The 12,500-nt window shown below is 37.3% G+C and overlaps 1 protein-coding gene across 1 annotated transcript in view; it reads left to right on the top strand.

The window, feature by feature from the left end:
• Positions 1–6,197: 6,197 nt before the first annotated feature.
• The window catches only part of LOC140945377 (substance-K receptor-like), a 38,490-nt gene continuing 32,187 nt past the window's right edge, over positions 6,198–12,500 (top strand). Inside the window, exon 1 of the mRNA XM_073394411.1 lies at positions 6,198–6,344. The gene's annotated coding sequence lies outside the window, so the exon portion shown is untranslated. The remainder of the gene's footprint in view (positions 6,345–12,500) is intronic.

Below are 12,500 nucleotides of genomic sequence, written 5' to 3'. Positions count from 1 at the left end.
TTATCTATTGTGATCAAGAGCCATCATTGCTCTTAAAAGTGACCGAAGACTATTTTTTGGGTGTAAATATAAGGCTATATCAACTCGATACAAAATTTGTTTCACTCCAAAATCAGTTAGCTTTTCCCTCAAAAGTCACATGAATGTGCTCTTAAGTTAACTGATTTGTGGAATACAAAATTATTGTTTGATTTAAGTTATAAATTTATCAATGGGAGCTTCGCTTTTAGCTGTGGCTAAATATATATATTATTGTTGAATTTATTGGCAGAATCCAAATTTCCCTCAAAGTAGACATAAACATTAAAGCGAGAAAAAGCTAAAGTAAGGACTCAGATAAAATCAAGGAAGTTGGCTAACACATAAATGATCTTCAACAATAGCAGTGATGTCATAATGAAGTCATTTATTACTTAAAAAGGAACTGGAACCATCCGCCATCTTGAATTATTTAAATGCATTCCATTTTACTTAAAACTCGTATAAATCAAGTTGTTCATATTGGACTCATCATTTTCACAAACTAGACACTAAAAGCCTGAATTTCATTAATAGTTACAATAACTGATAAAATAACGCTAAATTAAGTGTAATACAATAATTTTATTCAATCAAAAAAAAAGAAATAACACCTACTTTTTCGGGAAAATGCAAATTTTGAAAAGACATGGCTGTCAAAACTCGGTTGCCATGGTAACATCAATATTGACGTACACGTTACAACGACTTCAACATGCTCCCAGATAAATTTTAGGGAACGTCCGCGCTAGGTTTGGTGGTCCTTGCCTGAACGGTTTTGAAGTATTTTAACTTTTTAGCGATGAGGTCTCTTCTTCTTGCAAAATAAAAAAAAGAAGAATAACTACGCTAAATTAAAGGGAGAAACATTGTCGTATAGACCTTTTCCGCATTACGCTCCAGTGAGCAGACATAAAGAAATGAGGACGAGGCTCGGGTGGACAATTTCATACAAATCACTGTATTTTGTCCACCCGAGCCTCGAGTTGATGCATTTGTTTACTGGAATGCGGGAAAGGTCTATTACTACCATGCCTTTTGTTTCTGTAAGAGATTTAACGAGCGAGGTTAAACTGTTTAGATTACGGGTTACCCTGACACCGAGTGAAAAATTCAGTATATTTTTCGCATTTTTTTTGTGAGGAAAAATGTTATAATAAGCTTGAGAGTTTTTTCTCTCTTCCAGAGAACTAATCGTTTCTGCAGAATGCGTTTCCTAGCTTGTGTAATTTATATGTTGATGATTGTCACTGACGACTTGGTGAAAACTTGCCTGCCGAAAGGAAATGAAGTAATTATTCCGTTTTCTTCCAAACATTCTGCTCCCCTGGGCGATATTTGGAATATTTATTCCACTTATTTCAGAGCTGTAATAGCAGGTTAATCGAACGGATTTTCCGGATTATTTTATCTTTTCCTTTTGTGGTCAAGTCAAGTTTTAAAAGTCCTTTTTCGGAGTAATAAAAAATTTCTCAAAAAGGCTTTTTTTAAAACGTGAGTTGCTGTCCAAAACTCTGAGAGATCTTGGTATAGAGTACCAATCCTTAACAGAACGAACTGAATTGAAAGAACGACCACCCTCCCAGCATAATTATATCTAGGACAAAGCATTTAAGTAATGATCCAGGTAAGGTGCATAGCAATTTCTTTTGTTATGTGGCAACAGTGCTTTCCCCACATAGGAATGTTCCCATTTTTACACAGAGAATGCATAAACCTATATGAAGGCCGTTTACGCAATAAAATGCATTTACACTCCACTTTGAAAGAGTGTGTTTTCGTGTTAAAAGATTTTGACCAATCACAAGAGTTGAAAACAAAGAAAAGAAAAGTTTACAATTTTACATGTTCCCCACATAGGATTTCTTTGTTATTCAAACTGAGACCAGATTTTGTTATATGGAAGATGGTTGGAAAGTAAGGATGAGATATATGTACTCCTTTATGAAGTTTTGTTAACTTTTGCTTTTTAAGGCAATCAGAAGTAAGTACAGACAATAGAAAAGTTAGCACGTTTTTTGCATTCCAACATGTTCGTTGCCGTTCAGTGCTATCGTTCTTATCTGGACCGTTCCTTAAATTACAATTTATTGTATTCCTCATACGCATGCTATGCTAGAATTTGTAACCAGAATTTTGTTCATTTATAATTAGGAGTGTTCCCTTTAAGTCTCTTGTGAATGAGTGCGCATCGATTTATGTGCGACTCCCTATAAAAAGGAATCCAATGACAGCGGTTACCACTAACACGCGCCCTCAAAGGTATTTTTCTTCGGGTTCAAACCTGCGTTTTGGTGGACGTCAATCAACTGTTAGCATGGTTTTTCACGCGTTGGCCCAGAGCAGACTCTCTCCCCGTTTCTCGAGCACTCGGAAGAACAAGTCGTTTTTGCAATACTTTGCTACAGGATCTGGCACCACTTCATGTCAAGACTAGGAGGAATACGAATCTGTTGAGTGTTTGTCGGAGGAAACTCAAATTATCGACTTATTTACAAACTGTAAGTTACAACCACATAAGCTTTCTCAATGCAAGTTCGCAACTCGTCTGAATTCTGCTAGCTCTGGATTCTATTCATGCCCGTAGCCAAGTTTTTTTATTTTTTTTATTTTTATTTTTATTTTTATGGGGAGGTACGATCCAAAAAGGAGACGGACCAAATGAGACCGGAGGGGCAAGTCTCTAGAGGGGAGGGGGAGCTTTGGTTGTCTGAGACTGAAGTGAAAGGCAAGTTTACAATTGGGGGGCGGGGGGGGGGGGGGGTTGACTTGCAACGCGTTAACGTGTGCCACCTAGGGCTATCCGGGGGCATGCTTCCCCTGAACATTTTTAATTTTAAGCCCTCTGAAATGGTTGCAAATGCATTTAAAACTAACATGGGGTGGTAAAACTTATATACTTTCAACAACAAAAAAAGTCGCCATAAAAAAAAAAAAACATTTTCTCCACAAAGAGTTGTGTAGCTTGAATAGGAGTTTTAATATCCTCCAAGCAACACAAAGAGCTGGGTCCGGCATGTCAAAGCTGATGGGAATAGGACAATAATATTATTGGACGATGACGTCATTTTACTACAACTACCAGAATCCTTTAGTTTGTTGTTTTCTTGCGCAAATTAGAGCTATTGTTCTATAATCCTCAGCTGGATTGACAAATTCAAATAAGAAAGCAAAAACGAAATGAATTCTGGTAGTTGTAGTTAAATGTCGTCATCGTGAAAATGGCCTATTCTCATACTCGCCGACTGCTAAAATAACAATTCAGATCCACTACTTTGCAGAAACTTATGGTAAACAAACCCTAAACGGAATTTTATTGAGCCATGAAAAAATGTCTTGCAGGCACACCAAATCCCCCTTTTATACCTTACGAAGGCTAAAGGACGTTTTGTGGAATGGGTAAGCCAGGCTTGTGACCTCTTTTACAGGATTCTACTACACACTCAGTAAATTAGAATAGAACAATATTTCTACTTCACTTTGTTTTAAGTCGCTGATAAATGAAAAAAGTGAACCTCTGGCGCCTGTTGGGGGGGGGGGGGGGGGCGGGAGGGGAAGGAAGGACGGGTTTTCGATAACATGAACAATGATAAGTAGATCTGCAGGTTACAAAATTCATTTTCAAAAACAGCCTCCATTCTGAGGAAACTTAGTCCCTTGTCGGTGTGATATCCTTCGTTTCTTTGAATTTATACTTCTTGGTAATTCGTCGTCCACGGCTCACGTGTTTTCATACAATCAAATAAATAAACAACCTGAAAACCTTTACGTAAGCTATAGAAAATGTTTCGGCTATTTCACTCAGCTAGCAGAGACCTCGTTGTTTTAACAATGTAATTCTTGATCTTAATGAAATAATTAAAAACACTGTCGTCATTCGAAATTATTCTCGCCCTTCATTCAGCGATGAAGGAACCTTCTCTATCAGAGCGCGTGAGAAACCCATGGAAACAGTTGATTGAGGTCCACGAAAAAAGTTGTAACCAACAAATCGATCGAGCGTGTTTCGCCGGGACGAAATAAACGATCGGTCCCTAAGGTCCCTTCAAGGTACAGAGCTTTCAGTAGTAGCTGTGATTTGTTTATTAGGATTGTTTTGAATTTTCACTTTGAATTTAAGGTGTTGACTGGTGGTAATAAACGAAGTGAAATGTTTATATATGAATATATGTTTATTCAAGTATGATATGTATAGCTGTAAGGTCATGTTTATAAGGCTCTCTTGAATATACTCACTTCCGATAAACTTGACACCGTCTCCAGAAAATTTTATCAGCATCATAACTTCTATAACCTTTGTATGTCCTCGCCCGGGAAAAAGGATGTAACCAACAAATCGATCGAGCGTGTTGTTGCGATTTAGTTTCCCCCGCAATTTCAATACCAAAATACAAATACGATATGCAAGAAAAACAGAGATGCATGATATTATTTTTTCAATTTTTAAATCATTTCCTCACCGCTTCTACTTCTACTGCTATTATTCGCTGACCACCACGCATATAGACCTCGTCTCTTCAGCTCTCTTGAGTATTATCACATGACCCAGTGTATTGGGAAAACAAAATATATGAGCTAAAGAGGTCTATTAGCGACACTTATCGACACTTAGGAGTATTTATTTAACGTTTTGATATATATGTACCTTGATCATTCAGTCGTTTAGGAAGAACTACTAAAGCTTTAATTGACTTACATAATAATTTGCCTCAGTTTGCTGATCAATAACACTATACAAAGTTAATAGGTAAAACCTTTGCAGGTGGCAGCATTTGCTTACAATTAAATACAGGGACCAGGACTGACCAATGACCAACGGGACCAAAAGCAACTTCACTTCACACTGCCGAATCGCTGCGAAGAGGCTGCTAAGACGAATTGAACTTGTTGTTTTCCCAACCCGTTCCGCGCATGCTCGCTACAGTTTTCGGAGGATTGACAGATTTCTTAACTGGGGCGATCATGGAAAGCCGAAAAGCGGCAAGATCAAAGGCCGTTGCCAGCCCCCCCATGAGATAACCTATACGTAATTGTCACCGGTTATATATCTTACACAAACTGTGCTATCAACCCGGTTACCTGCCTCATTTTTTTTTTTTCAGTAATTATCGCCAAGCACTTAAGAGACTTGTTTATTGCCGTGATACAGTGCAAGATTAACTTTTGAAAACTTAAAGCTCGGTCTAAAGCTGCTAAAAATAACAGGTTCAATTTTTTCCTTCATAAAACGTTGTTAATCATTAATTGACCACTCCAGAAAATGCCTTAACATACCATAACGCTCTTTATTTGTCACCCCAAAATTTTGCATAAGCATTATCTTCAGTTTCTCTTGGGGCCATTTTAACTCCCAAGAGAAACTGAAAACAATGCTTGTACAAAAATTTTGGGGTGACAAGCAAAGAGCATTATGGTATGTTATAGTATTTTCTGGAGTCAATTGTCGATAAGTGGAAAATGACGTAAAGACTGTGTCAATCAAGAAATCCCATGTGTATATCCTTCTCCTGGATATTGTCCTTCGTCGGACACCCGCAACATTTGGCCATTCATAGAAGAAGAATTAATTTACAGAACTTCACGCAACTAATAATACTTCAGTCTATTCAAAAACTGTCTATATCTAATCCGAATTAGCATGTATTTGCTTTTGAACTCTTTAAAGTGGATGTTTCAACACGCTGATTTGAAGCGAATTTTTAGCTTTTACAAACCTTAACGGTGTTCGAATCGATCGATGTACTTCAGTTGGATAATACATTTGCATAAGAATTTCTGCGCAACATTTGTTATATTTTGCTGCTAGAATAAGAAATCCTAAGGCACTAAAAATGAATACGCCCGACTCTAAAAATACTCAAAACCGCCAATCCTTCCACCCATCCTTTTCTTGCCGTCTCCATTATGTAAGGGCCTTCACTGGATGACCAATGCTAAACAACGCCTGGAATAGCTTTGAAAATTTAACCTGATGTTCTGAACTGGACTGTATCTGTATCAGTTTACCGCAGTTGACTAATATCAAACAAAAGCTACAATCCTCTGATACGATATCAGTGATTTGGCAAAGACTGCCTTCTTATCTTTAATCCATTTTACAAGTGCGTTGGGATCAAATATCGTTTTTTCGAGCAAATATCAACAGAAAAAATAATTTAGCGGGTGAAAGGTTCATTACCTCACGATTGGAAAAGTGTCAAAATGTCGAGATTTCACGGTTCTAAAACTAGTACAGAAAATTGACCATGGATTAGAGCTAACAAGCAGCATAAGTTTCATTTGACTGCTGGTTGCGTCACAGAGAACAGTACCTTGCAGTTTCCGTGGTAAGTACGCTGCTTCCTTTTAAGTTACTTAATCACAGAGAACAGTACCTTGCAGTTTCCGTGGTAAGTACACTGCTTGCTTTTCAGTTACTTAATCAACTACTTCTATTTTCTAAAGTGTATCTCAGTGTTCGTGGCTGAGGCAGCAGTCGGTTAACTGGTGATTAGGCTAGTGCTCTGAGCTCGTCTTGCACATAGCCATAGGTAAGTTCGAGTTTTCGTTCCAGAAGCTCGTATGTAAGTTGTGTTTGCGTTTGCGTTTGCTGATGATTCTCGATTTTCATGGTTTTGTGGTTCATGGTCTTTTCATGAGGCCACTGAATTCATGGCTCATGAAATACCTATGGTTATTCCATTAATACTGAAAGATTAATAGATCTTGAAAAATTTTCAGGGTTTTTTGATGGCTTATTGAAGACCCATGAAAATTAATAATTCAATGGCCTTCCACTATTTTCATGGCGTAAAGAAAATATAACATGGACCATGAAAACTGCATTATAAGTACTTGACTGTTAACCATTCTTTCCTGGCCCTTAAACCAAATTAATTCAAGCTCACTAATGGAAAATTAATGATGAAAACACTAACTAAATGGGTTGGAACCTATACTGAACTACAACAAGCAATGTACACGTATCTTTGATTGATATTGACTTTATTCCACCCTTTCCATGGCATTAAATAGACAATACTATATTTTCTGGTATTATTTCATATTCGATTCAGACTAGCCGCTTAATGCAGTAATAGTAATAGGACACTGTTCACATAAAAGAAGTTATATTAAAAATATGTAGCAGTTTTTAGAAACAAGTTTAATTCGACTTTAGAAACTAATAATTTCCCAAATCTTCAAAATCTGCAATATTTCTAAAATAAGGATTATGATTATAAAAATTCACTATAGCCTCTTCCGAGAACACTTCAATTAAATATTTTTATTCTTTCTTTCTACCTGGCAACTGTATAAAACTGATATCAGACATTAATCATTATCCATTAATTTCAAAAGTTTGATCATAAATAATTTCATTTTGTCATATAAAATATGTGGAATAGGTTTATATAAGAATTTGAGTAGAGAAGCAACTGTTTTCACTGCAATATCTTTACAACTGTAACATTTTTAGAAAATAAAATTCCTATATACATTTCAAGAAGCCTTGCCTAATTCCAGCATATAATTTACTAAGAATCATTACATTAGTCACGACTGGCCGTGATCATGATGACGTATAAAAGTTTCTTTCTTGCGGCGGGTAATAATAATTGTCTCAAATTGTTATACACAAAAAAAATATATGTCATAAAATGGAGTACTCAGACTTGAAGTGAAAATTTTCATTTCCATGGTATCTTAATGGCTCATGAAAAATTAAAATAGCCTCTCACCACTTTCATGGGGCTAAGTGAAACAACACTAGTAACCCCATGAAATTGTCCTTAAAATCACATGACACTGATCTATATGAGCAAAAACCACATGAATTAAATCTAGACAGAGCTGTCATTAAGAGCTGTGGGCCGGGGACTTCCCCCCGGCTAGTTGCACAGGAAAAGATAAAAAAAATGGAACCAAAAGAAATCCCTAGCTGTTTGATTGCCCGCATACTTGTTGTATTTACCCGGCAATGTGAAATCTTAGTGACATCCTTGCTACCTGCATGTTAAGACAACACATAAATATAGTGCATTAAGTAAGCTGTAGCTTAAGTCATGATTGAAAAAAAAAACATATCCTGTCAGTGGAATCTCTACACGTTGTTTATTTATAATCCAAATGACAAGATCAGCTGAAATATTCTCCTTTTTCAAATTCGCTTTCAAATTCACTTTCAAATTCACCAAGTACATTTAACATATTTGGATTTAAATTTTTTTGTTCGAAATATTTTTAAAATTGTAATAATAATGATATTACATGACATAGTGGCCAGTTCTTTCCAATTTCTGCTTATTAAGGTATACCAAGTAACAGAAAAGCAATTTAGCACTCAATTTTAGTGAAAAGGCAAAGTAAATAAACATCTTCTAATAATACAATCATTTATATATATATATATATATATACACCCGTTTTCAAAAAGGTTTTCATACAGAGAGATATATAGATAGATGCATACTTTTGTTCTCTTGCACGTGCGCCCGTGTGTATTTTTCACTTGTTATTGTCCAACTTGTGGAAAACTCGGTTCAACGATAAATTTTTTCGTCGTCGGGTTTTTTGTTCCAATTTGACATGACGTTTTGAGTTTTTTTTTTTTTTTCAGAAAAATACATGCGCCCAAAGCGATACAAATTTGCAATGGCGAATTATATGGCTGATTTTGGGAATGAGGAAAACATCCCGCGAAGCAGCCGATCCGCGAGTTATACGGCGTCAGCGAATTGGTAGCCCAAATGCCATGGCATCTGTAGCAAGTGACGAAGCATTTTTATTGATAGAGTGTATTAAAAAATGCGCTGTCCAGGGGCGTGCTTAAGAGAAACTGTAGACTAACTTGAAAGCATTTGTGGCCGAGAGTTTATTCTGTCTTCAATGACACGCTGCCTTACAGGCCGTGATTTTACACGAAAAAAGGTGAGACATTAAGATACATGACCAGCTCATCATGGTTATGATAAAGTCTGCTTCTATGAACCTCGTCATCGTCTTAGTCTGTTTTAATCAACTGCTATAATATTGTTGCTCCTTCCCACATATCCAATATGGACATCCACGGTCACATCTTCCTTCTCAGCGGTGTCGAAAACATATTTTTTTCATTTCATCTGCGTTGTTTTAAAAATGAAAATCTTTGATGTTTTTCCCCTTATCCTGTAACGACAACAATTATATGATCTACAAGTGACCGAATTCCTCATTCTATAATTTTCAAGAGAATCCAAATCAAGAAAATTGCAGACAGTGCTCGTGCATTATTTTTTTAACTGACAAATTGGAACAAAAAACCTGACGAAAAGAAAAAAAATCGTTTAACCAAGTTTTTTCGCAAGTTGGACAATGACAAGTGTAAATGCACACGGGCGCACGTGCAAGAAAACAAAGTATATATCTATCTATATATCTCTCTATATGAAAACCTTTTTGAAAACGGGTGTATATATATATATATATATATATATATATATATATATATATATAAAGCTAAATGACTGTTTTTTTCAAAGTCGCCGAACAGCCTTGTGAACTAAAGGTCCACACATCAGGCTTAAAGTGCTAGTGCTCTGGTTTTTTACCTTCTTTGCCGCGATGTACCTTACAATTATTATGAATCGAAGTTCAAATAAACAAACCTACAGGCTGTATTTTAATTTTATTTCTAAGTTCAACTTTCAAGTCATTACAAGTGGAAACTATGCTTCTAACTTGTAGCAGACGTTGCATGCATGCATATCGGAAACTTATGTATTGGTCAAATCGAAGCTTCAACACCCCCCCCCCCGGGCAACCCCCCGGGCATCGGACTTTTTCGAAAATTATTGTTCAAATTCCCCCCTACCTGGGCCAAAATGCCGTTCACAATTCCCCGCACTAGGGTCCATACAGCTGATCAAATGCCCCCACCCCGGGGACAGCAGAAGCGTTTTCAGTTGTCGAACAAAATCTTTATAAATAGAGCAAATAATTCGCATTCAATGTAACAAAAACTGAGAAACACTGTTAGCGTATTTACTACGAACAAAAATCTCGTGCTATTAGCGGCGGAAATCGATGCTGTAAGGTCACTGAATGCTCAGCTTTTCCTCGTGTGCCATGCAACATACAAAGCGATCTATAAAAAAAAATCCCACGTAGAGATTACTACGTCATGACCATTTCACTGACAGGCATCATCGCTCACCTTATCAATTTAAAACATACATGTGGTAGGTCAAAGTAATTGACCTCTGTTGAGCTTTTTATTGTTGTATTGAATCGCCAGTATAGGAATTGTATTTCATTGTAAACACAACTTAATACATTCATATATTCAAAGCCTGAATCCAATGTTAAAAATATTAATATTTAAATACCTTCAAATACGGTACAAAGCCTGTTTAAGCCCTTTCCTCGTAACCAATTGGCCACAAAGGCACAATCTTTTCCAAGAAAATCCTCTAAAACCGCGTCCCCCATGATAGCTCGCCACGCGGGAGATTTCATATGAAATCGAGGGAGCAGTTCAAATTTCCCACCCCTAACGCATGGGGATCAAATTCCCCACCCCCTGAAAGACTCTGAGAATCAAATTTCCTCCTCCTACGACGGCAAAGGTGTCAAATGCCCGGGATAGGCCCGGGGGGAGGGGGATGTTGAAGCTTCAATTTGACCGACACATTAAGCTATGTTTTCTCCTATTTTACTTCACATTGGTCTTGACAAGTCTGCCATAATCTGCAGCGCCAGAACATACAATTTTTAGAGTATTTCCTAGACGATTTGCAACAAACAGTACAGTTATTTTGCAGCGATGTACCTTACAACTATTATGAATCGAAGTTCAAATAAACAAACCTACAGGCTGTATTTTAATCTTATTTTTAAGTTCAACTTTCAAGTCATTATAACTGGAAACTTAGTTAAACTATGCTTCTAACTTGTAGCAGACGTTGCATGCATGCATATCGGAAACTTATGCTATGTCTTCTCCTGTTTTATTTAACACTGGTCTTGACAAGTCTGCCATAATCTGCGGCGCCGGAACATACAAATTTCAGGGTATTCCTTTGATTTGCAACAAACAGTACAGTTATTTCCGCAGTAAACAAATTAAGGAATCAGTCAATGGCATATCTGTGCATTAATATCTATCACTGAAGTTTAAGCTTAATTACGCATAGTTCACACCTTTCTGCAATAATCCAGCTGAGTGAACTGACTTGGAAACATAATTTATGTGAACACACACTTTGTCTCGAAAATAACATGCATTGGATAATAGAAAGACAGTCTTACGAAAATACTGCGTCGCTTGTGAAGTCAGCGTGAATTTGAACTATTCAACGGAACTTCATTTCACACTTGTCTATTGGTTCAAAAGCCGCACGTGACAAAGTAAATTAAATTGCGCATGTGATAATGTCACGTGGAAGCCTGGGAACAACAAACATGGCGGCTAATAGAGAACGTGCTTTGGCGTTTTGGTCGAAAGAGCGGTTATTTTCAGCGTTGATTAAAATATTCCAACGCGTTTGAGTGTAAAATGCAAGAGGTAAACTTAACATTATTTTTTTTAAGTTGTGAAAGAAAATGCTGGACTACATTATAAATCAAAGTTGCGACGAAAAACGTGTTGTGGACGTTGTTCATGTTGGACAAGCTCAAAGGTACAGAAAACTGATTGAAATGAAGACACCTTGAACACACCAAGACCACGCCATTGCTTAGACATGAAATCTGAGTACAACTCAGGCATGACAGAATAAGAAGGACTTAAATCATTTACATAGCTTTTTTATCAATGTAAAGGCTCTGTACATCTAACAATAATAATGCAACGGTTTAGTCTGGTGCAGGGGGGGGGGGGGGGGGGTGCCCACGACTCCAATAGCGCTCGGTACTTGTTTCGTGTACCTATGATCCACCGATTTATGACATCACATCCGGTTGCAGAGTTGCTGCTCTGTTTTCGCGCGAAGCACCAAGATGGACGCCCGATGCCATTTGGTTTTCTTGTTATTTTAACCCACAGGCTAACGGAATTATGTATCTTGAATGCCGAGAATGTTGAGAAGGTATCTAGCCGGCCTTTCAAGCAAATTTCATGACCAAACAAAGAAGTTTTAGTATTATTTTAACGATAAATATCATGCAACTGCGGGGAATGTCATGGCGAGTCTTGAGATGTTTTAAAACGAGTGTCGTTAACGTTTTGCGGCTTTTGCGGCCTCTGATTTAGAGAAGTCATCAAACAAAATATAATTCCCTGAGCGGAAAAGAATGGAAAAAACGCCGATGGCCACAGTTTAAGGTGTTCACCGCTGGAAGGCTGTATCACGCCCCGTAAAGTTGCAAAAACTTCTACTCAACTGCATGGTTTTGAGGGATGTCATAGCGAGTCTTTCGCTCTTTGTAATCGAGCGTCACTCAAGAGTTTGGCTTTTGCGACTTCTCGAAGTCATCAATCAAAATTGCCTATCCTGAGTGGAATGGAATGGGCAAAACGCCGG

This window comes from Porites lutea, chromosome 8 (assembly GCF_958299795.1).
Source record: "Porites lutea chromosome 8, jaPorLute2.1, whole genome shotgun sequence".
Lineage (NCBI taxonomy): Eukaryota > Metazoa > Cnidaria > Anthozoa > Scleractinia > Poritidae > Porites > Porites lutea.
Note: the sequence above shows the minus strand (reverse complement) of the source record. Positions and strands in the feature narration are given on the sequence as shown.